Source organism: Alexandromys fortis, unplaced genomic scaffold (assembly GCF_014885135.2).
Source record: "Alexandromys fortis isolate MF-2015 unplaced genomic scaffold, M_Fortis_MF-2015_v1.1 scaffold_116, whole genome shotgun sequence".
In the NCBI taxonomy this organism is placed as follows: Eukaryota; Metazoa; Chordata; class Mammalia; order Rodentia; family Cricetidae; genus Alexandromys; species Alexandromys fortis.
Window position 1 is genome coordinate 5,333,563 of NW_026067998.1, and position 27,224 is coordinate 5,360,786.

The 27,224-nt window shown below is 40.9% G+C and overlaps 1 long non-coding RNA gene across 1 annotated transcript in view; it reads left to right on the forward strand.

The window, feature by feature from the left end:
• Positions 1-295: 295 nt before the first annotated feature.
• LOC126512644 (uncharacterized) overlaps positions 296-27,224 on the forward strand; it is a 51,334-nt gene continuing 24,405 nt past the window's right edge. The window contains exons 1-2 of the long non-coding RNA XR_007595111.1: positions 296-405; positions 22,767-23,678. This is a non-coding gene — a long non-coding RNA (uncharacterized lncRNA). The remainder of the gene's footprint in view (positions 406-22,766; positions 23,679-27,224) is intronic.

Here is a 27,224-nt window from a genome sequence, read left to right on the forward strand (position 1 = left end):
TGATTTCCTTATTTATTTGATTTTTAAGGATACCAATCCTGCACACATTTTCTTGCATCTATATCCAAATACTTTCTTCTTTATTAATACTTTGTTTTAAACTTTGGTTTCTATCTGTTCATTGTGAATGTGAACATTCAAAATGTGAATGTTTTATACATATGTAAATTTGTTTAGACATTCACACAGATTGGTTTAAAGGTGTGATGTGTGCACGCGTGCACATATGTGGGCTGCCTATATTTCACAAATTCAGTAATGCAATTGGTAAATAGGGACATTTTCTTTTTGTTTCAGATATGCACTCTTTAGCAAAGGAAGATCAAAAGTCGAAAGAGCAAGTGTCTTTATACTGTTTCTGATTCAAGAAGGAATAATCCCGTCTAGAAGAGTCTTTGATCTTTTGTAAGTATTCCATCCGTCCTGCTGTGTGTTCAGTGTCTGAGGTCTAGTGCTGTAGTTTGTTTTCATGGTGGCTGTGCTAAGTATTTCAATGCACACATCAAATATCACTGGGTAGGGTGCAGCATGCCTGCGGCACTAGCACTTGAGAACACCAGTTTAAGGCCTGCCTTTGCTACTGTATAGCATGCTACAGGACCATAATTTATTAACACTAATGGCTTAATACATTGGATAAAGTACAGAAACTTTAGTTTTGGACCCTATACTCTCTCTACTCTTTAACTAGTATGAAATACTTGTGTTGTCTGTTCTCAATTCATATTGAATATCACATTCAGTTCTGACGTTCCTTTTTAATGAAATCACTATGACCGATTTCAGAAGTTCATAATGTAGTCACACTTACTTGTGTCTATTCTAATGTCCTCCTCCCTTCAAAGTTGTGGTTATTTTCTGTTATCAATTACCTTCTGCTTAGGCAAATTCCACAGCTAATGATACTTAGTGATATTTTAAATATTCTTTTAATTTCCCCTATTTAAAAATTGATTTATTTCCTCTAAATAATAGGATGGCTTTGGCCCAGGCACAGAATTGATGATTGATGAAGGTCTTTAGCATTTGAAAATATTTGTGTCACTTCCTTAGAAGTTCATAGTTTCCCACAGGAGGAAAAAACCCATCGCCATTAAATTGCTTTTCTCTAGAGGTAAGGGACCCTTCTCCTTAGCTGTTTGCGTTTATTACTGCTCTCTTGGCTGTGCTAAGACAGAATCAAATTATTTGAGGAGAGGTTTGTCGTGGCTCACAGTTTTAGAGCGAACAGTCCATCATGACAATGATGCATGGAGTGACTCCATTCATAGCTGAATACTTTTTTTTCTGGGATGCTAATGGCAGTAATTTAAGTAAACTATTTGATTAATTTCCTATGGGGGACCCCAGACTTGCTCATTTTATTTTTTTTCTATCTGTTTTCTCTTTATTTTCCAATTTGTTCTACTTCACAGGTTATGTCCTGCATGTTGTTTTCTGTTGTGAATGGGTGCTCAACTTCTTGTTGGATCCCACTGGTACCATGAAAGGAGGAAGTTGAGAACTTCTAAGATTATTTTTATCCTGCCGTGGGAAGGCAAAAGCTTAGCTCTCCATTTGGAGTCGCTGACAACAGGAGTGGAGGGTGGAACCAGGAAAATCTACCTAAGAAACCTTTTTCTCTTCCTTGGCACCAGGGGGGAGGCAGGCTTAGTTTCTCGATGGTTCAGCTGGCACTGAGTTGGGGTGCAGTGCCCTGACAGTCATCCTCTTGCCCTCCACTTTGCTCAGTCTCCTGGATCTTGTTGAAGATCTGTTAACCCTCTCCTCTTGTTAATACCACCTGTCTAGTGAGTCAAAGTGCTACCCTTCTGAATGGTGAGGTCTACAGAAGGACTTCCAAGGGCATTAGAGATTGGGAAAGATCCACTCTTCTACCAGCTGACACTACAGGGCTTGACAGGGTCCTGTTACTATCTGGCTGAAACTGGAAAACGTTGCTGTAAAAGTATTCTACTCTATTAGGACACTTTTCCACAGTCTTGTTCCATGTGGGAGATCTAGGTCTTTTTTTAAAAAAAAAAAAAAAACTTTTTCTTTGTTTCTCTTTTAATTTCTGTCTTTGGTCTCTATCTTCTGGGACCTCTGGCTGGGTATTATCTACTAAACTTTACAGAATATTTCTGAGGTAAAAGGGAACCCAGAAAAGTTGCCAAGGAGTTTTTCCACAGGTCTGGAGCCACTAAGAAATGGGCTTTCTTCTGCTTATTTCTCGTTGTTGTTGGCTATCCACCATATTTTTAGTCATGAAGGAAAAGGTTAAGCCCAAACAAATGTGTAAACACGGTCATGTAACTAGCAAGCACACTACACATTCCAGTCAAATCTATGCATTCCCACTTTGACTGACTTGGCTGTTTCCTTAATGATCTCCCTGTGAATAACAGAAGCCTGTATCAAGAGCAAAGGCAAAGAGGCAGGACCCAGACATCGGGAGAAAAGTGCTGATGGATGTGTAGAGAAAATCTAAAGATTGACTCTGAGTAGAGCTGCCTAACATAAGCCTATGAAATTCTAAGAGGTGGTTACTGCTATGGGGATGTAGAGCCCAGTGGAAACCTGGGAAGTGGGTGTGTTGCTTCTGGATACACAATGTTGTTCTATATTATGTAAATTACATACAAGAGAAAACCTGAAGTTCACCTGCTAAAAAAGATATCCACAAATTAAGGGATAGTGATCTTAATAATGTGATTTATTATTATTATTATTATTATTTTGCTTGAGAATGACAGTCGTTCACTTAGGCCGGCTTGCTGGGGCATCTAGGGTACCTGATGATGAGAGGTACCACATGGCTGGTTTTTATCAGTTTGGACAGTAACTGGAGACTAAAGCCGGATGGCAACCAATGAGAAGAAAAAAAAATTATCAGCGAAAAGAGATCTTCCTGATTGGGAGGGGTCCTAAGAAAGGGTTGCTGCTGCTTGGCTTTGTCTAGGGACTTTTTATAGGGTGATTGAGCAGGCAACAGTGAACTTTGGGATTGGCTGCTGTCAACCCAGCAGAGGTCAAGCCATTCAGGGGTCCCCACAATCTCCTCAGTCTTTTCTCATGCAACCCAGTAACTGATCACATGCTTTTTAGGTGTCTGGAGCCAATTGTTTGCCAACTTTTCTTCCCTTGGTAATAGACCTCCATTCGAGGTTAAAACAGATGGCAGTTATGGGTCAGGCTGTTTCCTTATTCTGCAATGACCAGGTGACCCCAGTCCTTCCTAACTTACAACCCAGATATTTGCTACATTAAGAAAATGTCTTTATCTTTCCTGAAAGCAAAACTAATTGTCTTTTTTTTTTTTTTTCTTGCACTTTGAAATCACACTGAACTGTTTCAGCTTCTGGAGAATAAAACAGTTCATATTCAAGACCTCTTTACCCCTCACTCCAATCTTACCTTAAATATATTATTTTTGAAAAAAAAGGTGGCAGATGCAGATATTAATGCAAATTAGGGGAAATTATTATTCGATCCTGACTGAAGAAAAATAGGGGAGAGGGTCATTTTTCTACCATTTCTTTCCAACACAATTATAACGCACGGTGGTTGTCTTTCTCAAAATAGTAGACGCAAATTCACCAGGATAGCAGAGATTTAAAGTCATCACAGTATGGATGCAGTATGCTCGTGGCAGAGGGAGGCACAGAAGAGGCAAATGTAAGACCTAGGATTACACAAATAATGTGTAGCTTTTGTTCTCAGTCCTTAGCTTATAGCCAAGTTTCCCCAAATAAATTATTCCCACTCCTGTGCTGCCGCCTGCTACCATGCAGTGGCTTTCAGAATAGAATGCATTCGTATGCTAAGTGAGCACGCATGCCAGGCCCCAGCATACTGTTCCTTCTTGAGACCAGAATATTAAAGATAAATATTTGCAGCTCCTGTGAGGAGAAAGGAAAGAATGGCAGAGAGGAACTGCAGGGCAAAAGTGGGAGCGATGGAGAAGCTGGGATGCTACAAGGAAGCAGGCAAAGGTCCGTCCGACTCCCTGGCACACTGGCTTGGACTGACCACATCGTCAGAGAAAGTCATCCTATTGTCAAATGCTTAGTACACCATTATATTGGCAAGTCTATCCTTCTTGGAGAGAGGGATTAGATATAATTTTATATTATATGACATCATAAAACTTGATTAATTTTCTGTTCAAGAAAAAGAAAGTATTTCTCACAATTAGAAAAGTATCCAACAAAAATGATGTTTTAATGATTCCTCCGATCTCAGTGTCCTATCTATAATCAATACTACCCTTAATCATTAACCAAATGGCCACTGTCCTTATCTCATCTTTGCAAAGTCCATTTGGCTTGAAACAGTTGAAAAAGCAAAAGGGGGAGGAAAGGGGAGAGTTTCTTGTGTATTATGTCAACTTAAAACAAAAATGACTAAGGTAACACAATCTTGTCCTGACTCCATTTTGTGTCTGCTTAAACACATCTCAGCCCTCTAGCCCATTACAAGCACACCTGTCTTGGCCACACACTTGAGATATTCATCCTGGCCTTGTATTAACTATATGTACAAACCAAAATAACTAATAATTTTACAAACTAAGGATAAAATTAGTTTAAAAAAATCCCAAGGAATATCTGAGAAAAATTGTCATGTTGTTTCCATAACAACTACTATGTTCTAACTACACAAATGTTGCAAGGTTGCTCTGACCCTCTGTAACACTGGTGTAATTATGTGTTTTGCTTTAAGAATGTTGTGTCCCTGAGCTTTGACACAAAGGGACTCTGAGACATTACGCTACTCTTAGTCTTGGGTTAAAATTTAAGAACTACTCTACTCTTAATTGGTTTAACTAGCATGGCAGTCTATATTTTTCTCTCATGAGTTATTTAAAACACATAAACACAAAGTGTGTGTATAGATGTATATATTTATAATGCATATACACCACATACATGTGTGTATATACATACACTGTGTGTACATATATATATACTGCATATAGAGTGTATGTGTATATATGTATACACACACATACACACACAATTTGTAATCATCCCAAAGGAGAAAAACAAAGAGAACATGCCTACTATGTTGCACCTCCCTGCATTCACTTCCAGTGTCAAGAAAAGCAGAAGAAGTCATCCATCCATCCTGTCACACTGGGGCTTCTGCTATACCTTGAACATAAAGGATCAGAGAAACCCCCTGTGATCTTCTTGACTAACTCACCCTTTTGGCTGTGTGGCCATAATGACCTTACTTCCCATTCCTACTCCTTTCTCTGTCCGAGTCAGAGATAACTTGGTACTGTGTCTGCCAGTTTGTGAAAGGCCGGGTGAGTGCTGGACGACACAGGCGGCTTTACCAGCAGGCATCACTACAGTGGGTGTACCTGGTGACTCACAGAATTATACTGCATCGGAGAAGTGTGTTCTCTTCATTTTCGTTATTTGAAAGGAAGGCATGGTTCCTCAGAACAAAGAGCCTTGTGTGATTACTTTGCAGCAGGCAATCCAAATTGTGCTCTCATGAGGAAATAATCCTCCACAAAAGATGGTGCTGAGATTCAGAAGCAGTGGAGATTTCTGCTGTTGTGCAGTACTGACAACACACCTGGCCTTATATTAGATAGCTAGTTCTCCATATTTATATTTTATAAAAATCAATCCTTATAGCTGATGATGGATTTATTGTGACAGCAAGGTCCTATTGTTTTTTTTTTTTTTAATGAAGTAAAGATATTGGAGTTTAGCAAGGCTAAATGACTTGACAAATGTTGTAATTTCTAAGGGGCTACCCCAGGATAAACTCTGGGTTTTTTCTTCATGTTCTTATGTTCACTTGGTGCAGACCTTCTTTCCTGCCTGGCCCACTCAGTTCTACCTAACAGCAGTTATCTTTATAGGCTCTCCGCCTGAACTGGTCTCCTGTGTCTCTGCTCACGCAGACCTGCTAGATTCGTCCTCTTGATGGAGAATTCTTATTTTCATCTAAGTACCCCGTGAAATACAGTTGGTGTTTCAGTTTTTACAGTTGGTGAAATAGTTTTCAATTTCTGTGCTGGGCCACAGGTACTGGGCCATGCTTTGAACATTTCCCCCAAATTCCATGTGCTAGACATCAATTTCTTTTTTTTAATTAATTAATTTATTTATTTATTAAAGATTTCTGTCTCTTCCCCACCGCCGCCTCCCCTTTCCCTCCCCCTCCCCCAATCAAGTCCCCCTCCTTCATCAGCCCAAAAAGCAATCAGGGTTCTCTGCCCTGTGGGAAGTCCAAGGACCACCCACCTCCATCCAGGTCTAGTAAGGTGAGCATCCACGAAACTGCCTAGGCTCCCATGAAACCAATAGGTCCAGTAGAATCAAAAACCTGTTGCCATTGTTCTTGAGGTCTCAGTAGCCCTCATTGTCCGCTATGTTCAGCGAGACCAGTTTTGACCCAGGCTTTTTCAGACCCAGGCCAGCTGGCTTTGGTGAGTTCCTGATAGAACATCCCCATTGTCTCAGTGTTTGGGTGCACCCCTCGCGGTCCTGAGTTCCTTGCTTGTGCTCTCTCTCCTTCTGCTCCTGATTTGGACCTTGAGATTTCAGTCCGGTGCTCCAATGTGGGTCTCTGTCTCTGTCTCCTTTCATCGCCTGATGAAGTTTAATATTCAGGAGGATGCCTATATGATTTTCTTTGGGTTCTCCTTCTTATTTAGCTTCTCTAAGAACCCGAATTATAGGTTCAATGTCCTTTGTTTATGGCTAGAAACCAAATATGAGTGAGAACATCCCATGTTCCTCTTTTTGGGTCTGGCTTACCTCACTCAGGATGGTGTTTTCTATTTCCATCCATTTGCCTGCAAACTTCAAGAAGTCCTTGTTTTTTACTGCTGAGTAGTACTCTAATATGTATATATTCCATACTTTCTTCATCCATTCTTCAATTGAAGGGCATCTAGGTTGTTTCCAGGTTCTGGCTATTACAAACAATGCTGCTATAAACATAGTAGAGCATATACTTTTGTTGTGTGATAAGGCCTCTCTTGGGTATATTCCCAAGAGACATCAATTTCTAAATCCACGTATTGGTGGTGTCTTGAAGTAGTTCTCTGGGAGGTTGAGTTAGACTAGATCATGAGGTCAGGGCTCTTTTGATGACATTTCTAAGAGCAAGAGCCGTAAGCCCCCAAGCCTGTTTATCTTACCAAGTGATGCTCTCTGCCACTTGGTGATGGAGGAAGAGGATCTTCAGTACATACTAAGAATGTCCATGTCAGATTCCACAATAAAATGGATTTCTGTTTTTTATAAATTATCCAGAATCTAGTCTTATAGCAACAGAAAGTAAACTAAGGTAAAGAAGAACATGCTTCTTCATTTATTTAGCCAATACCGTTTTCCTTGAGGAAATATATGTCAGGATCTGTATTTGGTGCTGGGACTACAACATCCCAGTGACTAGAGTACAGAGCAAAGTAAGAGTGATATAATAACAAATCCTACAACTTTGCTAGCTTAGTCCAGGACAGAAAAATGGATAGTAATATGTAAATGTAAAAAGAGAGCACTTGACAGGCCAGTTGTTCTGGAAAAGTCCTGGAGGAATACCTTAGATTCCAGCAAGAAGAATGCTTACATTGCTCTGAAAGTTTGAGATTTTAGACTGTGAAAGATTAATCAATGTTATCATGTGTTTTCATGTTCCCTAAATGAAGAAGAAGTGCTAGTCCACTCTTCAATGTGCAGAGGGCTTCCCTGAACAGAAACAGAAGCTCAGATTTCTCAAACGTTTCTCTGAGCCGATAAAGCCACTAGATGTTTCTATGGAATCAGCTCACATGACATCTCATGTCAATATTGATGTAATGGTATATTACTCATTATCAAACTGACATTTAATTTTATAAGAAGAGGATGCCTGTGGGTGGTAATTTGGAAAGGAGTTGTTATTCTACCTGGGGTTCTACATCTGGCCCTTTTCCCAAATTCCCCTATCCATGTGGGCATGCCAACTAGAGGTGTCAGTTTTCTGGTCCCAAGATAAAGAACTCTGGGTAATTAATGCCTGCTGAGAGGAGGACCAGTCTGCTCCAGGGAAGAACCCCCTCATGGGTTATCTAATCCCTAGAGTCAGCTCTAAATACATGTGTTGTGTGAGCAACATTAAATGAACTCAGAAGGCTCTATTTATTAATGTGTAATATATGTGTGTGTGTGTATATATATATATATATGTATATATATATATATATATATGAAATTTAAAAAGGTGTTGGGGTAAGGGACATGGGAGGAATGGAGGAAGAGAAAATAAGAGAATCCATGTAAATATAGTACTCATATATCTAATTCTCAAGCCGGGCGGTGGTGGTGCACGCCTTTAATCCCAGCACTCGGGAGGCAGAGGCAGGCGCATCTCTGTGAGTTCGAGACTAGTCTGGTCTACAAGAGCTAGTTCCAGGACAGGCTCCAAAACTACAGAGAAACCCTGTCTAGAAAAACCAAAAAAAAAAAATCTCAAAAATAGATTATGTGTGTGTGTGCCTGTGGGGTGTGTGTGTGTGTGTGTGTGTGTGTGTGTGTGTGTGTGCCTGTAGAGTGTGTGCAAACTGAAAAAGCCCTTTGGGGGAAAACTCCCATCTTCAGTCTCCTAGGTATTTCCATTAATGTAGATACTAATGAGTTTCAAGGATGCAAGTAATGGGAGGATAATTTGTTGTTTTAACTTCTGGATTCTTCTTCATAATAGTGAATACAGGCATGGCATGGAGGGGCACTTCAGATTTTAGCCCAGAGAAACCTTCTCCCAGGAGCCCAAGCTTATGAGAGTCATAGAACTAAGAAAGAACAGATGAGAAGCTAGATATAAAACGGAGAGTTCGGCAATTAGGTTCCTGCAGCCGGGTCCTCTCAGACACCTACAGCAAGTCGGGAGACTAGTGCAGATGCCCAAGAGATGCTCTGCTGAGCTCCGGGATCACAGCGAAGCAACAGAAGAACTAAGGCTGGAATCATTGTCTTGAATACCTGCTGTTTCCATACCTCAGAGATAGCCCTGAACAGACAGCTACAAGAAGAACAAAGAGACCTACGGTATGCCTGGAGTCTGATAAATTCATGACATTGACAAGTATTTGGAGTCTACCCACAGTTTCTGAATTTTCATCAAATCTACCTACTTTGGGGGTTTCAATGTACTGAAGGAGTTCCCTATGGGCTAGTAGCCGTAGGATTCCTGGGATCTCATCGAGGGTTTATCTGCCATAATCCTAAAATTTATTGTGGAGCAGCAGGAACGTGTTTGCTGGTATCATGGGAAAACTAAGCATTCAGATCGAGCAAATACCAAGTTAGAGAGATGTAATGTTAGAATCCGACACGCTTGGCAGTAGCTTTGTCCTCTCACAGATTCCCACCAGCACCTGCAGGCACACGGCAGGCAGGCTTCCTCACCTGAAAACTGAAATAACAGCAAAAGTGATGTTTCTCAAGTTCTCCCATGCTGTGTGTCTGGGAATCAGAAAGCCAGGTTGAAAGCCCTTATTAAGAACCTCCCTCATCTTCAAAAGGTATAAGAAGCTTCCTGTTATGGCACATGTGTTCTGATTCTTATGAAGGAAATGCTCATGGAATCTCACAGTGCTGCTGGGGCCTAAACGTTCCTATGAACCCTCACCATGTTCTTGACCCTTTGCTGCCTCTTCACAGCGTTAATATATCTTCTAAAATACCCCTTATTCCTTAGTAATTCATTACTAGAAAGGCATGCCCTAGCCAAAACCTAACAGACAAGGAAACTTGGATTTATCAACAGCCAGAGAAAGATAAAGTGTTTCCTGATCCAATAAAATCTATTTATGAAATAACTAACGAGGGAAACCAAAGAAAGGACAGAATAACTATTTACATTTCTATCTGGAGACAGGAAACTGAGAAAGTGGGGAGAAAGAATGACATTGAGGAAGAAGGAGAAGGACTAAGAGCAGGAGAGAGGTGAGGGTTTGGCAAGGACATGGTGTGGACATGCACATAAACAGAATAAGGTGAAAAAATAAATCCCATACCTCGGCAGGAGGAGTATTAATACTGTGTCACTTCAAAATCAGGCAGGAATGAATGAGGAACTCACACGGTGTCCTCATGATGCAGAGAGGGGACAGCCAAGCCATGAGGGAGGACAGTAACTTCCTCAACTCCCTGCAAAAATCCAGTATGACAGGCTTCAGTCAATCACTAGTTGGGCTGAAGTTGGAAAGAATTACAAAAGGAGATAATGACATTTGGTTATAAACAATTCAGATATCAATACTCCGCAGAATTATAATCTCATCATATTTGTCTAGAGCCTGGGATGGAGACAGCGGTGTAAAAGTTCCCATTTGTATATGTCAGGGGGGAAGAGAAGCCATGTTACAGTAGAGCTCGGTTTGAGCTAGGGCGCAGTTAGCCATGTTCAGGGCAGGTATCCCGATGTTTTGGGCTTTAAAAGGAGGTTTCAGAAGTGTGATGCAAAGGTTGTATAAGGTAATGCTTGTCTCTCCTAAGAGCTAGTGTGTTGGGCCACTTCTGAGCTGGCATCTTTCTTGTCATGGAGGTGGTCTGTGGCACCTCAAGGTTTTGTTCAGTTCTCACCCATTTAGCAATTCAAGGCGTGCATTCTGAAAGATTGTCGCCGAAGGTTCCACTCAAGTGAACAGAGTCCATAACAAGCACCTAATGTTAATGCAAAATAGAAAGAATGATGTTTTTCATTGTTATTAGTGGACTCTGTTAGTATTTGTGTGTGTGTGTGTGTGTTGTGGGTATGTTGTTGTTAAATAATTTCTGCTATTTGCATTTATCTTCCTAAAGTACTTGTTAAGTATTCTAAATTTTGAGCACCTTATCTTTATGTGTTTCCCTTACATACTAATAACAAGCACTTATCTGAAGAGATGCTTATTCAGTCTTTATCAGCCCCAAAAGAAGTACCGGGAAGGATTTGTTTAGTTACGTGTTGCTTGATAAAGTAGGTTAAAGTTGTTCCTGGTCAAGGCTGAATGAAGATACTCAGCATTCACAGTCACTGGCAAACCATACCCAAAGGTGTCTGTCGTCATGAATATATTATTAGCCAGGACAGTTTTAACAGGGAAGGAAGGCTGAGGACATTTCAGGTCCCCAAGTACGACACTGTAGTAAGGATTTTATGTGTTATCACAGCTATGTTTATGCGAATATATGCATTTACCTACATCCCTCCCCATTCTTAATATTGTATATCTTTATCCATTGCCCTTCTCAATACCACACCTGGTGATATTTCTTTTTCTTAGCAGACTGTGTTTTTATTACATACTACCTGATGGGTTTTTTTTAGCCCAAAATCTTTGGATCAGATATATCAATTGTTCATAGTATCCAAAATTTTAGAACAGTGATACTATGTGTTAGCAAACCCCTCCTACCCAGGTGTCATTCAATCATACTGCCAAAGTGATGTTGTAAAAAATGGATGTTTACAGGGATGGGGCACCACAGACCATATGAAGCTTCAGAATGTCCACAGGTGGATGTGGTAACTCTTTAAATGTCATAATCAGCCATGTGAACTGTGCTGTGTTGATAGAGTATTGCTTATCTGGATAGCAAGACATGAAATCACACAAACCATTTCCTTTAGTTAAAAGCACAGGCTATTTTATCAGGATTTTATTAACATAGTGCAGTGAACATTCTCAAAAATATATCTTGGAAAATAACGAGTGTACCGCCACAGTGAGCTCCCAGAAGCAAAGCTGTCCAATCAGCAGCCAGGATTCTGGGTTTCCTCAATTACTTCCTAATTACCTTGCCCAGAAGTTGCACTGCGTCTTGCCCTGCCCCATCTGTATAGTTTAAGAGTGCCTGCTTCCTTGCGCCCCTCTCAAATTGGTTTTCTATGGCTGCCACTAAAATTTCCTGGGGTGGATAGCTCAATTCGCACCAATTTATCTGATTATAGCTATGGAAGCTGGAAGCCCCAGATAAAGGCAGGGAGGGCCAGCTGAATCTGATGCTGGAAAAAAAAATCAAATGAAAACAACAACAACAACAACAACAACAAAAAAACTGTCCAGGAACCTCTCAACTTCTGGTAGCTCCAGTTGCTTCCTGACTTGTTAAGGTTTTCTTTCGGTGCTTGCTCTCTTGGATATGACTCGCCATGTCTAACTTTTCTCCTTTGCGAGGACTCACCGATTGGAGAACCTCCCCTTGTTCTTCGTCTCACCTGAGCATTTGCAAGAATTTTCTTTCCCTTTAGGATCACATTCACCCCACCTGGAGACTAGAATAATCTATGCTGGTGGGCTAACTTCAGCTCCTAGCATCTCCCACTGGGAGCCACTCTTCAGCTTTTCCAAAAGGGTAGATGAATCTCTACCTATCAAACAAATTTAACTTGCACATAAACTGAATAGGGGTGTGTTTCACTTATTGGAATTTTATTTTGAAATGAATGTAGGTTTGCTGTTACCCACAAAGTCCTGTAAGCTCATCACTTAGCAGCCTTCTAAACGGTATCTTAACACAGTGCCTGGCTGGCACACTATCCCACCAGTAAATTGACTTGCTCTAGTGCCATCAGCAAAGTGAGGCACCTGTTAGTCTAAACCGTGTTTTCTGTTGTGGGACCATGTCACTGTTCATAGTCATCAGCTAGTTCCTGAGAGAATCATTCAGGACCCAAACTTTGATGACGCATGGAAGTTTAGTAGGCATAGATAGATTCTGGGAAAACACAGGAGTTCAAATGTGCAAGACAGAAAGTGTGTGTTTTCCCACTGAAGTGAGCTTGGCTGTTCCCAATCATAACCATTCCCTTTAACGTGAGCTCCTGCAGACCTTGGGGCAATCCTCCCATCCAATCACAGAACGCGAAGAAGCCTGGCACAGAACCTGCCTTTTGCAGACCCTTCAAGCAGTACTCAGTCCCTTTTCTTTTTTTTTTTTTTTTAATAAGGTCAACCTTTTTATTTATTTATTATGTATACAATATTCTGTCTGTGTGTATGTCTGCAGGCCAGAAGAGGGCACCAGACCCCATTCCAGATGGTTGTGAGCCACCGTGTGGTTGCCGGGAATTGAACTCAGGACCTTTGGAAGAGCAGGCAATGCTCTTAACCACTGAGCCATCTCTCCAGCCCCTCAGTCCCTTTTCGACCTAAGCTCCTGGCTCTCATTACAGCGTTCCTAGATTATATCTGATGCTCACGGAGGATGCAGCCTATGGAGGGTGGGTTTTCCACAGTGTAAGGGGTTTCCGAACGCTGTGTGATGCAGTGATAACATGCACAGAGAATGGCGAAGGGATCTGAGAGCAGGCTAGTAAACACCGTAGGAAACGGGCTTGTGAGAACGTTTGCTACTTGTGGTCAGTGAGGAGACCTTCGGGAATAATTCCAAAGATGTATCTCCCTGAATTCAGAAATCAAGGGGGCTTTTATTTGGGAAATTTATATGCACATTCATTTTGGAATGTTTCCTAATGGCAAGTAGAGGGCGGGGCTTCTCAGAACATGCTGCTTGATATTAAGCTCTTCACACACAGCAGGGGCCAAGAATTTACTACCATCGTGAGCAAAGTTTACTGTAGATCACCAGAATAGAAAGACAGGCTGTAGAGCTGTTCATTGTGGTTTTGCTGGGGGCTCTTATCTGATAGACATAAGAGCGGGGGAAGAGGAAGTGTGGGGAGAGATGTTAGTGATCATTTATGGAAGCCCCTAGAGTGTCCCTCACCAGCAAGCATGGGGGTTTTCCCCCTTAAAGTTCAAAAAAACATATTATTTGAATGCAACTATCATTGGTTCATTTCCACTGTTTCATTAGTCATTTGTATTTATTCTGGGGAGAGTTATTGTCTACCCACGCCTCTGCCTGTTTCAAATAAAGCATTGTCTTTATTTTCTCTACTAACTTTCCTTGCTGTATGAATGTTTATTGAAGTGGAGTTTTCTTTATAACGCATTCACCACCCTCTTACAGATTTGGTTTTCTGTTAGAGAGCAACTTCTCAATTGCATTATAGCCTGGGATTTAGTCAACACATGCATAAGGACCAAGGTCAGGTCTTCAGTGAAGAGTTCTTGGAACCAAGGCTACATAAGCATTTTGTGCAGCCTGAGGAAGCACACACTTGTGCTCTTTGGCAGGAGTGGGTTTCATGAAACCCAGTTTAACCATGGCATCAGACTCAGCTGACTAAATTCATTTGCAGATTTACAATCAAATTGTTCAGAAATCAGATTTAGGTAGCACTCATGTATTGAGGAAGGAGGGACTAAACTTTGGAAAACTGCAAGCGTGAGCATGCAGACTGCAGGATTACCATGGCGCAGAGTAAGTTTTGTGGTGTCTGGTCAAATTTTCAAGCCAATACACTAAAACCACTCATCTCCTGTTTGGTTTGTTTGTTTTATTTTCCAACAACGCGAGATAAGGTGCAACCACAGAGAGCCCGCCTACTTGGAGATAGCAATGGTCAGGGTTGCCTGGGGAACCTGTCCAGGGCCCTGCATCACTGTAGTTACCACATGGGCTTGTTCTCTAACTTCTTGTCCACTAGACGTTCCTCCAGCGACTGGAAATACAAACAGCAGATCAGGTTCCAGACTGCCTTTGACTTCAATAACATATACTCAGTAATTTTCCTTTATGTAGTTTCCAGTTACATAAGAGGTCTTTTTATATTCAGACACTATCCTTAAATGAAAATTATCAGTAAGTGAGAAAAAAAAAAAAAGCCATGCAAGTCATCGTCAATGTAAAGACAGCGGAGCTGCTCCTGTATGTAGCCTCCAAAGACCTTGGAAGTCTCTTGGACCATTTAGCTGAAGGGACATCAGAGGTTTTTGTTTTGTTTTACTTTTATTTTTTACTGAAAATAGAGTCTGCTATTGTATGCTGCCTCACGGAAAGCTCTCCCACAGCTGCTCCCATGAACTGCCACCCAGTGACTTGTGTCTGGGCTCCAGTGGCCCCAGATTCACTGTGGCTTTGAAGTCAAGGGTACCGCTCCTCCCTGCTCCAGGAGTTAATAACCGTGAACTTGACTAAGTCACTTCAATTTCCTGTCACAAAAAAATAGAACTGGTAAGAGTAAGTGAATCAGGGGTTTCTTGGAAAAACCACTTAGATTAGATGCTTTAAAGACCATCCACGCACAGTACCAGACCCGTGAAACTGTCACAGGCTGTCATTATCACCTCCAGAGTGGGCCACACCTGGACCCATCCTCAAAACCCAAGAGAGGAGCGACAGAGTGAGGCTCTGAATGCTTCGCTCTGAGCCCGCGGGGCGGGACTAATCTCCTCAAAGGTCAGTCCACTTTGCTTCTTTCTGTTCGCTGTGAACTTTGCCCACCATTTCAGAAACACGTATTACTCAGAGCCTGCCCTGGGCAGATCTAGCAGATAAAATAGGCAATTTCAAAAGCTCTTTCCTAATAAAGTGCTAATGGGTAATAATGGCTTAATGCATCTGCCAATAGCGCGTCTGCCACTTTAGAGGATGCTCCCGGGCTTGTTCCCGAGAGAGGCCAGCAGTGGGGTTTCTGTATCCAAAGGAGTTTTCTGAGCAGACCAGAGAGCTCCGGGGTTTCCCTTGCCATTCTTGACACGTGGAGTGGACTCCTGTATAACCGCGATGGGTAGCTGTTTCTTTGGTCCATCTAGGCTCTTTTCAGTTCTAAGAGAACAAGGCTCTGTTAACATAGGGCACCGTTCAACCCAGACCCCCTCCTCTTGCCAAACAGAACTCAGCTGGACTGAAAAGTTTTCCACACTGGTGAACACCAAGGATCAGACAACCTTGGGATCCTTTGTGCTGTCAGGTGTGGAACAAAGTAGAGAAGACAAAAGGAGTGGAGAGAGAGACAGACTTTGGGGGGCAGTTTTAGGGCAGCCCCGTTCAGAGATACTGAGGCCAGGGTTTGGCAGGTCGCTTATTAGAAAAAGTTAAAGGCCACTTCCTCAGCTGCCTGCCTAATTTGCTACTTCATTGCCTTGCTTTGTATGACTTTCTATGAGAAGCAACTAAAAGACTGTCGTTAGTGCAATGGAGTTTTAATGGGAATCTTTATCACGAATGGAAATCTTCATCCCTACCATACAGAGAACACAGAACTTAATCTGTGTTGTTCACAATCTGGTAGTGTGCAAAAGTTAAAGCATATCTTATTATACATTTCAACTATACAAGACCTCTGAAGGATCTACATGCTTTCTTTAAAGATTGTTGTGTATGTATGTATGTATGTGTGTGTATATATACATGTGTGTGTATAAGTATATATTTATTTAAATATTTAGAACATATTTTAAAACATAGATAGATTTGTTCATTTTGTGTGCATGTGTGTGTGTGTATGTGAGTGTGTAACTAAGGGTATAGCTTGCAGGATGCTTACACTTTCTTTCACCATGTGATCTCCAGGGATAGAGCTCAGGTGTTTAGGCTCGGCAGAAAGCACTTTCCCCTGCTGGGCCACCTTGCTGGCCCTCCATGTGCTTTCTTCTGGACTATGGATGACTTTTGAATCAGATCAAATCTCCAGTCACTCCAATAGCTATTCCTCAAATACCTGCTCTCAGCTTCTTCACGTTCCATCTGCAGGCGGTTCTTTGTCAACGATGCCACTTTCAAAAGTTTTGCTTTGGTATTTGATATTTGGGACCTTGGATTTTGACTTCCCAGAATCTTCATTTTACCATTTACTAATTTATTAGCCCTGGAAAATGATTTGAAGTATTTCATCTTTAAGTTCATAAACAAAATGATACAAATACAGCTGAAAGACTTAAAGTGAAATGAGTTTGAAGTCTATGATCCAAGATACGCCGTCAGTGGTGATCCGCCATTGTTGCTATCAAGGCATCTATCTCTCCAGCAGGCAACACAATGCTGCCCGGAATAGACACTAAATAGATATTTATTTAGATTTAAAAACTGTATCCATGGCCTTGACTCTCTCCTTGAACACCCTCCTCCATCACATGGAAGGTGCAACAATAACGGTTCAAACAGTGATTGCTTGTAATGTCCTGTAGTTTCCAGACCCAGTGCCTCGGTTTGACTTGTAGGAACACAGCCAGTCACTTCCCTGCTGGGAGCTTCTCACTTGGTCCTGGTGGTGTGCACATATATGATCAGGATGGTTGCAATGATGTTAGTTCATAGCTTCACTCTTTAAAGGCTTGCAGGAGACAGATTTTTTTTTTCTTGGTATGAGCATCATTAGGTAACTGGATATTAATATTTAAAACTTATTAATTTTTTGTTCTCTAAATTGTGGGGGGAAATTATAAGACAAGCTGCCTAACTCAAGCTTAGCGTTTCTAAGTGTGTATTAGTGCCGGCAGTCACAGGCATGATCACCTGCTGCCCATGCGTCTTGAAATTGCTGACTGAGGGTTAATTACCTATAAGCCTCAGGTGGCCCGAGGAGCTCTGGACCGGAGGGAGAGTTGACTTGGCTGCTGACACCTGTGGAAGCTTCTGGTCAGGAGATCCATGCACCAAACACGCTATCACTTCCTAACTGCAGGGAAAGTAACCTGCAGATGGTTTCTCTCAGCCCTCAGATTTTCCCTTTTCCATCTTATGAAGCCCCAAGTCCCTCACATCACAGATGTGGGGGCGTCCTTCCCTAGAGAGACTCACATTAAAGAACAATTCCGTTTCTGGAGAAAGGTTCCTCTGTTCTCCCCCTTTATTTTCAGGTCCCCTCCATCACTTCCTGTCTAACAATGACTATCCACTTTTCAGCTAAAGGTCTTCAGAAAATGCATGCCCCTTCATTTTTGCTTCGCTTCTTTTCAACTACACCAACGACATTAGCACTAAAGTCCTTTTAAAGCTTGGTGGCAGTTCTCCACTTACACAGAGAATCAGCTGCCTGAGTTCTGCTGCTGCATCAAAAGCACAGGGCCTGAACGAAATACCATGGAAACACAGTCAGAGTAAACCATTTCTCTTTGAAGGAAGGATGGAAACTCAATGCAAGCTACGGTTAATTAAGCATTCAGCTTCTCTGCAAAACCCCTTTGGGGTATCGGGTCATAGAAATGCTAGCGAACAAGAGCCCATACCATCTTTAAGTGCACTGAACCACATTATTAATTTTTCAAAGGCATTTCACTAAACAACCAAGAAGATTGTACCTGTGAAATAAGGCTAGCCTCCAGCCACTTATTTCCATTCCTAGAATACCAGCTATCATTTTTTTTAGCATTCTCAGATCAAATGGAGCATTGCAAGTTAATAAATTCTTTAGCAAATAGTCTGAGATCTTTATGACTTAGCAGGGTTTCTCAGCTCAGGAAATAGCAGTTCTGATGACGGTGATGATGTAAATGAGGACACTTACTAGTTTCTGTTCAGTAGCACAGATTCAGGAGAAAAACCTAGTTAGAACTGCTCGATTTATTTTGTGGTATGTACGTCTAAGACAATGAAGCATCATTAAGCAACAGGGACACTGGTCTAGAAATGTATTCAGTCAGAGTATATTAAAAAAATTTGAATCATTACATTTTATTTTTTAACCACATTTATATAGAAAAGTTCATAAAATTATGGTAACAGGAAATTTAATACAGTAATTAAAATCATAAAATCTCAAGTCAATTACTTGTCTGGTCAATTACTTTAGTGTAAGAATTTGTTCTATCACTTTCTGTACAGTTTCATTAATTTTCCTGTGATTCCATTGGTCGATTGGTTGTTGTTGCTTGCTTGGTTGAGACAGGTTCTCTCTCTACATAGCCTTGGTTGTCCTGGAACTCACTATGAAGAGCTGGCTTATCTCAAACTCAGTGATACAGCTGACTCTGCCTCCCAAGTTTTGAGATTAAAGTCATTCAACACCATGCCTGGCCTGTTGACTGTTTAATAAAGTGAAAATAATAAGAGTATCACTTCATCATGAGTAAGTCTTAAATTAGTATGTAGTATCTCTGAATCAGCAAGAATCTGAGAAATTTCAGTCATCATTATTATGGATTAAGGATCACTGTTACTACATTAGTTATTCTTCACCAGAGTAACAGAATTTATAGAATGTTTCTCTCACTGTATGTATAGAAAACAGACTTATAACATGACTTACAGGCTATGGTCCAGCTAATCAAACAATGGCTACTTATGAATGGAAGATCTAAGAATCCATCACTTTTTAGTCCACAAAACTGGGTGTCTCATCTGGTCTTCAGTATTGTCTCTGATGCCTGTAAGGAAATGGACTTGCTAATCAGGGCAAGAGCAGGTGGGCGACGAACAAAGGGGGAGGCCTTCAATATACAAGAGGAATGAATGGCAATAGGTTTTAGGGGAATTATTAAATACAAAGAAGTTTTACACATTTCCCATTTACGAACTCTTAATATTAATTATAAGACGTCTACCCTCATGGTAACCTACTAGTCAGTGTGTTTTCATCCTCAGTATAAGCAGTTAGAGCGAAACATCAGTAGTTTTTAAACATGCTTTTTATTCTCCTCATAGATTGGGAAGGGCATGGAGGCAGGTATTCCAGAAGGAGTCAATTTATTCTCTGCTGTTTAGGTTCCAAGTGACTAGTCTGTAAATACTTTTCTCTGCATTACCTACTTTGTGTGTCTTTCTAGTGCAATTCCCTCGCCTGGCCTGTCTATACGAGTTTCTATAAAATGAGGGGTTTCTCTTAACTCTAAGCTAAATTTTAAAGCTCATGACTATGTATAAGATATGACTTCACTCCAGTTTCGTATTAATGGTCTAATTTGTAGTCTCTCTAACCGAGCAACAACAACTTATGTGATCAATCCATTTGCTCTGCGTCAGCCCTTTTTTTTTTTTTTTCCATATAGCTGCCAACATCAGTTACCAGCTGGAAAAGAAAAGCTGATACCTCCTACTTACATTATGAAAAGTCAGTGATAGCCCATTCCTGTTGGGACAACATCATAGCAACACACCTATAGAAATCAACTATCAAGGATGCTTTACTGTCTTCTGAGCCCAACTAGGGAAGAGTTGCACCTGACTTAAAAATGACGAGATACCATAAGACTGTTGTCAAATTTTCTTTCACTTTTGAGAAAACAGCCCCACTACCTATTGGGAAAATAGGAAAGCTGAAATGTGTATGAAAGCCTATCAGTGGTAGTGTGAAATTTCCCCCTTGGAGTGTCTTTTTAGAGCTAGCCAGGGAGTTGAGGAGAGGCTGGGCAAAGAGGATTTCACACAGTGAGGATTTCACACAGCGAGGATTTCAGCATCTCTCTATCTTTTGTGATTCTGGGCAGAGAGATTCTAGTTTCTGTGTTTGCCTTGGTCTTCTTTTATTTCCTTTTTAATGAAATTTCTCACAGAAGGAAGCACAAGAGATAGCATTTTGAAAGCAAAAGTCAAGGGATAAAACAAGTGAGATAGTCTCCCAAATTGTCTGTTTTCAGGTGTTTGTTCAACACCTAAAGTATGAGATGTGGCAACACAAGCTTCTTCCATCAACAGCTAATTAAGCTTCTCTGGAAGACTCAATGTCAAGAAATCAAAAATACCAACAAATGCAAACTCAAACAGAGGCGTCTTGTAACTGCCTGGAAACGTATTCTAGTTCTGACATTGTTCAAGCAGCTGCCTGGTGCCTCCCAGGACCTCTTTTCACATCCCTTCCTGTTATGAAAAGAGAAAGCTATACAAAAATAAGAAAGCTGGATAAAGAACTCCCAGGGTCCAGCAGAACACAGTGTAAGTGTATTTCAAATGGCGTTGGCAACTTCTCAAGTCACGCAACTCCTCAGTTACCACATCCTTGTCAGGCAAACTAGCTTGTTGACTTATCTATCCAGTTACACATCATAGATAAGGGATTTTATTTGTGTCCCCTATTTGCCATTGGAAGAAGAGACTTTTGTACCTATTCGCAGCTATAGTACATACAGAGTTGCCAAAGCTAAAAAGGATGGCCTCTCACTACAGTTTGCTAAGTGATAGAACACAGAATTTAGCTAAGAGTAGAAGGGACACCCAAGAAGACAGGAGAAGTTCAATGAGAAGGAGAGGTGGGTTGTGGATTTGGAGGAGGAATGTCAGTCGTCCTGCGCTGCAGCTGCTACTAGCTGGTTGTCTGTTGATAGAAGCTGGTCCTTCAGTGAGCAACATCTGGATTTGGAGTCTGGTCCCTTCGGAGCAATTCTTTGCATGACAAGTGAACTAAGAAAATAGGCAGTAGACTAAAAGCATTTGGATAAATAAGAGTCTTCAGCATCAGGGCTGGAGTAAGAGCATGCTGAGGGTAGCCTGACTTGCCAGCTTTCTGAGCACATTTCATGCCTTCTAATATAATGGTGCAACTTTGACCAGGCTACAGGTAAGAAGGGAGATCTTGGCATCATGGAGCATCTTAACTGTCTGAGACATGGTGCGGCTTACTAGGGAATGCATTTGGAAAAGAGAGGAACATTCAGAGATGGAGCAAAGAGCAAACAAACAAATAAAAAACAAAAGTAACAACAAAACACTAAATCTGCAGGCTGCTCTGTATTCCTTGTGTTTCGCCATCGCATTCATGTGCTCCTAAACTTGAGGCTGGGCAGAAGATAGGTAAGCCAGTAGGGGACTGGGAAGGAAGTGAGGCCCTTATTCAAGTCTGCCCAAGGTCTCTTGCCAGGTGATATTCTGGAATCCAACCTATTAACTTTTACCAAAGGACTTTCTCCCTTCCCAGATACAAACCTGCGGTTTTCCAAAAGTCTGACCAGAAACCCCATGTACACACAATAAGGTGGACTAAACACCTTGTATATCCATAGTAGATCCTGTTTTTTTTTTACCTTATAAGATGGAAAATCCTCATTGAAAGCCACCTTCTGATCTCAGTTTTCCAAAAGATAAAAGAAGGACAAAAATAGTTTTTTAGCAAATATTTCAGATATAACTTGAGAGTCACCAAAATGGCACATTTGCCTAAAAAAATAAAACAACTAATTGCTACTCTCCACAGAGTCCATACACACCGTATCTTCCTCTTCACCTTTGTGATTACAACCCAGGTTCAAATCTATCCTAATAATGTAACTCTTCTTCAGGAGCCCTTCCCTCTGCTTTAGGTATACTTCTGTCCTTTCTTAGAATACATTCCATCTATGCTTCATGCCTGCTAACCCTGAAATTACTTTCGGTACTGAAACCACAAATCCCAAGTTTACCTGAGTCAGAGTCCCTGAAAGGAAACACTTCAGGTTGCAGAGGGTTAGAGTGTGGAACAGTATCTCAGTTACCAAGCATGACTCCAGAGGCAGCTGTCTCAGTGGGTCTGACTGAAGGTTCCTGGAATCATTTCTTTCCTTGCTATTTCAAAAGAAAACTTTAATAAGACCACTCTGTTTCTCCAGTTATTTTTTTCATATCTAGTGAAGTGCTTCCAGAAAGCATCCTTTTGGATCTTGAGACTGTCAGTAATTCCAGTATTCAGACGCAGAATAAAAGGCTTTCTGGGATGTTTAGTCGTTGGAAGGACAAAGATGCTTTATTAAGCTACTGTATTTCAGACTCTTGTCCTTGCATTCATTGAATGTATGGCAAAATCACTTCTTGGCTCAGTGACAATGTTTTTGATGTGTGCGTGGAAAAAAAAATCGGGGAGTCCCTTTACATAGTCTGTCATTTTCCTTGGCAAGACATTGCTTCACAACCAGAAATATCGCTGCCTTACTCAAGGGTTTCAGTGATATTTTCTGAAAACAAAAGAAGCTAATGGAAAAATTTCTGCTGAAATACAGCAGCGTCGTCTTTCAAGCATCTTCTCTCCTCTTACAGCCTTGCCAGCAGAGCCGTGGGGAAGATCTGCAAACTGAGATTTCTGTTAGCAGAAGTGTCCGTGTTCCCAAGAGAAAGTCAGAAGATAAGGAAAATTTGTTTATTTGTTTGTGTGATAATTCTTTTTAAAAGTGCATTTCTCATATATTACATCCAAACAGCAATTTTCCCTTCCCCTTCTCCTCACAGTCCCTCCTCCTCCAACTCCTCTCTTCCTCAAATCCACTCCCCTTCCTTCTGCTTTAGAAAAGGGCAGGCCTCCAGGGATAGCAACCAAACAAGGCATACAGTTGGAGTAAAACTAGACACCTTCCCTCATATTAGGCTGGACAGGACAACCAGTAGGAGGAAAAAGGTCCTATCAACATCAGGGACAGTCTCTGCTCCCAATATTAGAAGTCCCACACGAAGATTAGGTTATAGAGCCATAACTTATATATGAAGTAACTAGGTCAGACCCACACAGCTTCTTGATTGTCTATTCAATCTCTGTGAGCACCTATGAGGCCAGGTTAGTTGCTTTGTGGGTTTTCTTACTATGTCCTTGACCGCTCTCGCTCCTGCAATTCCTCTCCTCTGCAACATTCCCTGAGCTCTGCTGAATGTTTGGCAATGGGTCTTTGCAACTGTTTCTATCAGTTGCTGCCTGGAGACTCTCTAATCATGAGTATGCTTTCACCCTGCCTACAACTACAGCAGAATGTCATTATCATTTAATTGCCTTTCAATTTTTTTTTTGTTTTATTTTGTTGTTTTTGTTTTGCTGAATGTGTTTGTTTCTATCCAGTCTTTAGTTCCTGGCCCATCAACAATGTCGGGCTTTGGCTCCCTCTTGTGGCACGGGTCTCAAGCTGGACCATTCATTGGCTGGCCACTCCCACAATGTGGGTACCATCCCAGCACGTCTTGCATGTAATACAAACTGTAGGTCAAAGGTATTGTTGTTGCGTTGGTGTCCCAGTCTCTCCACTGAAAATCTTGCCTGGATTACTAGGAATCTTAGCTAGAGTCACCCTCTTAGGTTTCTGGGAATTTCCATTGCACTAGGTTTCTAGCTCATCCCAGAGATGCTAGCCAATTACTCTTGTCACTCCCAGTAGTCTCCCGTACATCCTTCCCTCACTTTGTCCTTCTTGTTCCTGTCCCCACCTGCACCCAGTCCACCAAGAAGACAAAGCTACTTGCCAACATGTGATATCTACTTTATTTCATGCATTCCTCCAGCTCTCCTTGCTACTTAACCCTAGGTCTGTGGATTATAGCATGATTATCCTTTGCTTTATAGCTAATATATAGCAAGCTGCATGGAGTCACACCTGATAGAGATGTATAATCAACTCCTGAGGTGGCTAAGGCCTGACCTATGCTATGATCACGCAATGATTATCAGCTGCCTGCATATGCGTGAACCTATGGGCAGTGCCCACCTGGCAGTTCGGGGTTGGCAGCCCATGCCTACTTAAGGGCTGGGAGAGGGTTTGCCCAGAGAGAGAGGGGAAGAGAGAGAGAAAGTGAATAAAGTCCTGGAATAAACTGCAGTGAGAAGAGCTCCGGTGGTCGCGTCATTCCTTGCGGGACGAGAATGGACGCGACACTAATATCCGATTTTAAGTGAATACATACCATGTTTGTCTTTCTAGGTTTGGGTTGCCTCACTCAGGTGGTTGTTTTTCTATTTCCATCTATTTGCCTGCAAATTTCATGATGTTATTTATTTTTTAAAAGTGTGTGTCACCTCACAAACCCCGATTCTTTTTAAATAATGTATCCATTTTTATTTTATGTGCATTAATGTTTTGGTGTGAATATGTCAGATCTTGGAGTTACAGGCAGTTGTCAACTGTCACACGAGTACTCTGGAAGAGCAGGCAGTGCTCTTAACCACTGAGAGATCTCTCCTGCCCATGTTGTGTTATAATAGCTGAGTAATACTCCATTGTGTAAATATACCACAATATCTTTATCCATTTTTTATCCCCAGAGGGACATCTAGTTTATTTCTAGTTTCCAGCTATTACAAATAGGGCTGTTATAAATGTAGTTGAGCAAGTGTCCTTGTAGTATGATTGACTTCCTTTGGGTATATGCTCAAATGGGGTATAGCTAGGTCTTGAGATACATCAATTCACACTTTTCTGAGAAACCACCATATTGGTTTCCAAAGTGGCTACTACAAGTTTGCACCCCCACCAGCAATTGAGTGTTACCCTTGCTCCACATCCCAGCCAGGATGAGCTGTCGCTTGTGTTTTTTATATTAGTCATTCTGACAGGTGTAAGATGGAATGCCAGAGTCATGGTGATTTGCATTTCCCTGATGACTAAAATGTTGACCATTTCTTTAAGTATTTCTCTGCCATTTGAGTTTCCTTTGTTGAGAAATCTATGTTTCTGTATCCCATTTTTAAATGGAATTCTTTGGGGTTTTTTTATGCCTAGTTTCTTGAGTTCTTTACGTATTTTGGAAATTAGCCCTCTGTTAGATGTAGGGTTGATGAAAATCTTTGCCCATTCTGTAGGCTGCCCATTGGTCTTATTGGAGGTGTACTTTGACTTACAAAAGCTTTTTAGTTTCATGAGGTCCCATATAGTAATTATTGATCTTAGTACCTAGGCTATTGCTATTGGTGTTTTATTCAGGAAGCTGGCTCTTTGTGCCAATGTGTTACAGGCTATTCCCTACTTCCTCTTCTTCAGGTTCAGTGTATCTGGATTTATGCTGAGGTCTTTGATCCCCTTGGGCTTGAGTTTTGTTCCGGGTGATATATATGAATCTATTTGCATTCTTCTGCATACAGACATCCAGTTGGATCAGCACCATTTGTTGAAATTTTTACTTTCTTCTTTACAGTGTGCATTTCTGAATTCTTTGTCAAAAATCAGGTGTCCAATAGGTGGGTAGACATGCCTGGGTCTTCAGTTTGAATCCTTTGATCAACCTGTCTGTTTTTATGACAATACCATAAGATTGCATTGCTATATTTCAGTAATAGAGCTTAAAAATTGGGGATTATGGTATCTCTAGAAGTTCTTTTGTTGTACAGGATTGTTTTAGCTATATTTTTTATATGAAGTTGAGTTTTGTTCTTGCAAGTTCTATAAAGAATTGTGTTGTGTAGGTGGAGACTTTTTTTTTGTTCCCAGCTGCCCAGACCTGAAATAAAGACATAGAAACAATATTAATTAAAGAACTACTTGGCATATTAGTTTAGGATTCCTATTAACTAACTCTTACATCTTAAGTTAACCCATTTCTATTATTTTATATTTTATCATAAGACTCATGGTTTACTGGTAAAGTTCCAGGGCATCTGTCTCCTTCAGCAGCTACATGGGGTCTCCCTGACTCTGCCTTCCTTTCTCCTGTATCTGCTTGGAATTCCCACCTTGCTTTATTCTTCTCTGCCATAGGCCAAAGTTGCTTCTTTATAATTAATGGCAATAAAACATATTCACAGCATACAGGGAAGAATCCCACATCAATGGAATTTTGAGAAGGATTGAGTTGAATCTGTAGATTGCTTTTGATAAAGTGGCCATTTTTACTACGTTAATCCTACTGATCCATGAGCATGGGATATCATTCCATCTTCTAAAATCTTTAAATCTTTGAATAGAGATTAGAAAGTATTAATCAGAATCACAGGCAAGAGATGTGTACATACCCCTCCCCTTCTGAATAGAAGGGTAGGTAGGGACCTACTTTAAAACAAAGTACCAACTATCTAGGAGATTGTTACCTGCAGTTCCCTTATTGTTAGCAATGTGCACTAATGTTAGACTTGTTGCAGTGATGCTTGTGTGTCACTATTTGTGATTGACATGTCACATTGTCTTTAATTCTCATACAGTCTATTCTGTAAGATTTTACAGATGTTCAATGTCATATATCCACCATGACAATACCACACAGAAGACTACCCCTGGAAATCACAGACCATTTGCTGTGCACCTAGTTTGCTTCTTCCATAATCTGATATAGTGATGATGATAGAACATATTGCCTTGGACCTAATGGAAATCCAGGTTTCCCATTTTATTCTGCATTCTTCACTAAAGGTGTACTTTAGTTTATGCACTCACTTTGTTGTTTCCAAGCTTGAACAGTCATAAATAAAAACACTATAAGCACCTATGCACAGGAAGTGATAAGCACATGATTTCAATTCATTTGCAAAACTAAAGTTACAATAGCTTTGATTATATAGTATCAGTGTGTTTATATTTATAAGAAACTGGCAGATTCCTTTCAAAAACCCCCTAGTTAAAGGTAGTCCCTGTTGGATAGTATTTTCTAATGTCTAATGGTATGAGTGTTTTGGATTTTAGCTTTTCCAGTGGGTGTGCTAAAGTGTATATCTGTTTAAATTTGCAGTTTAGTGGTGACTACTGATATATTTTTATATGATTAATTTTTTCTTCAAACTTTCTTTAGTATTGTTTAAAATATCCATTTAAA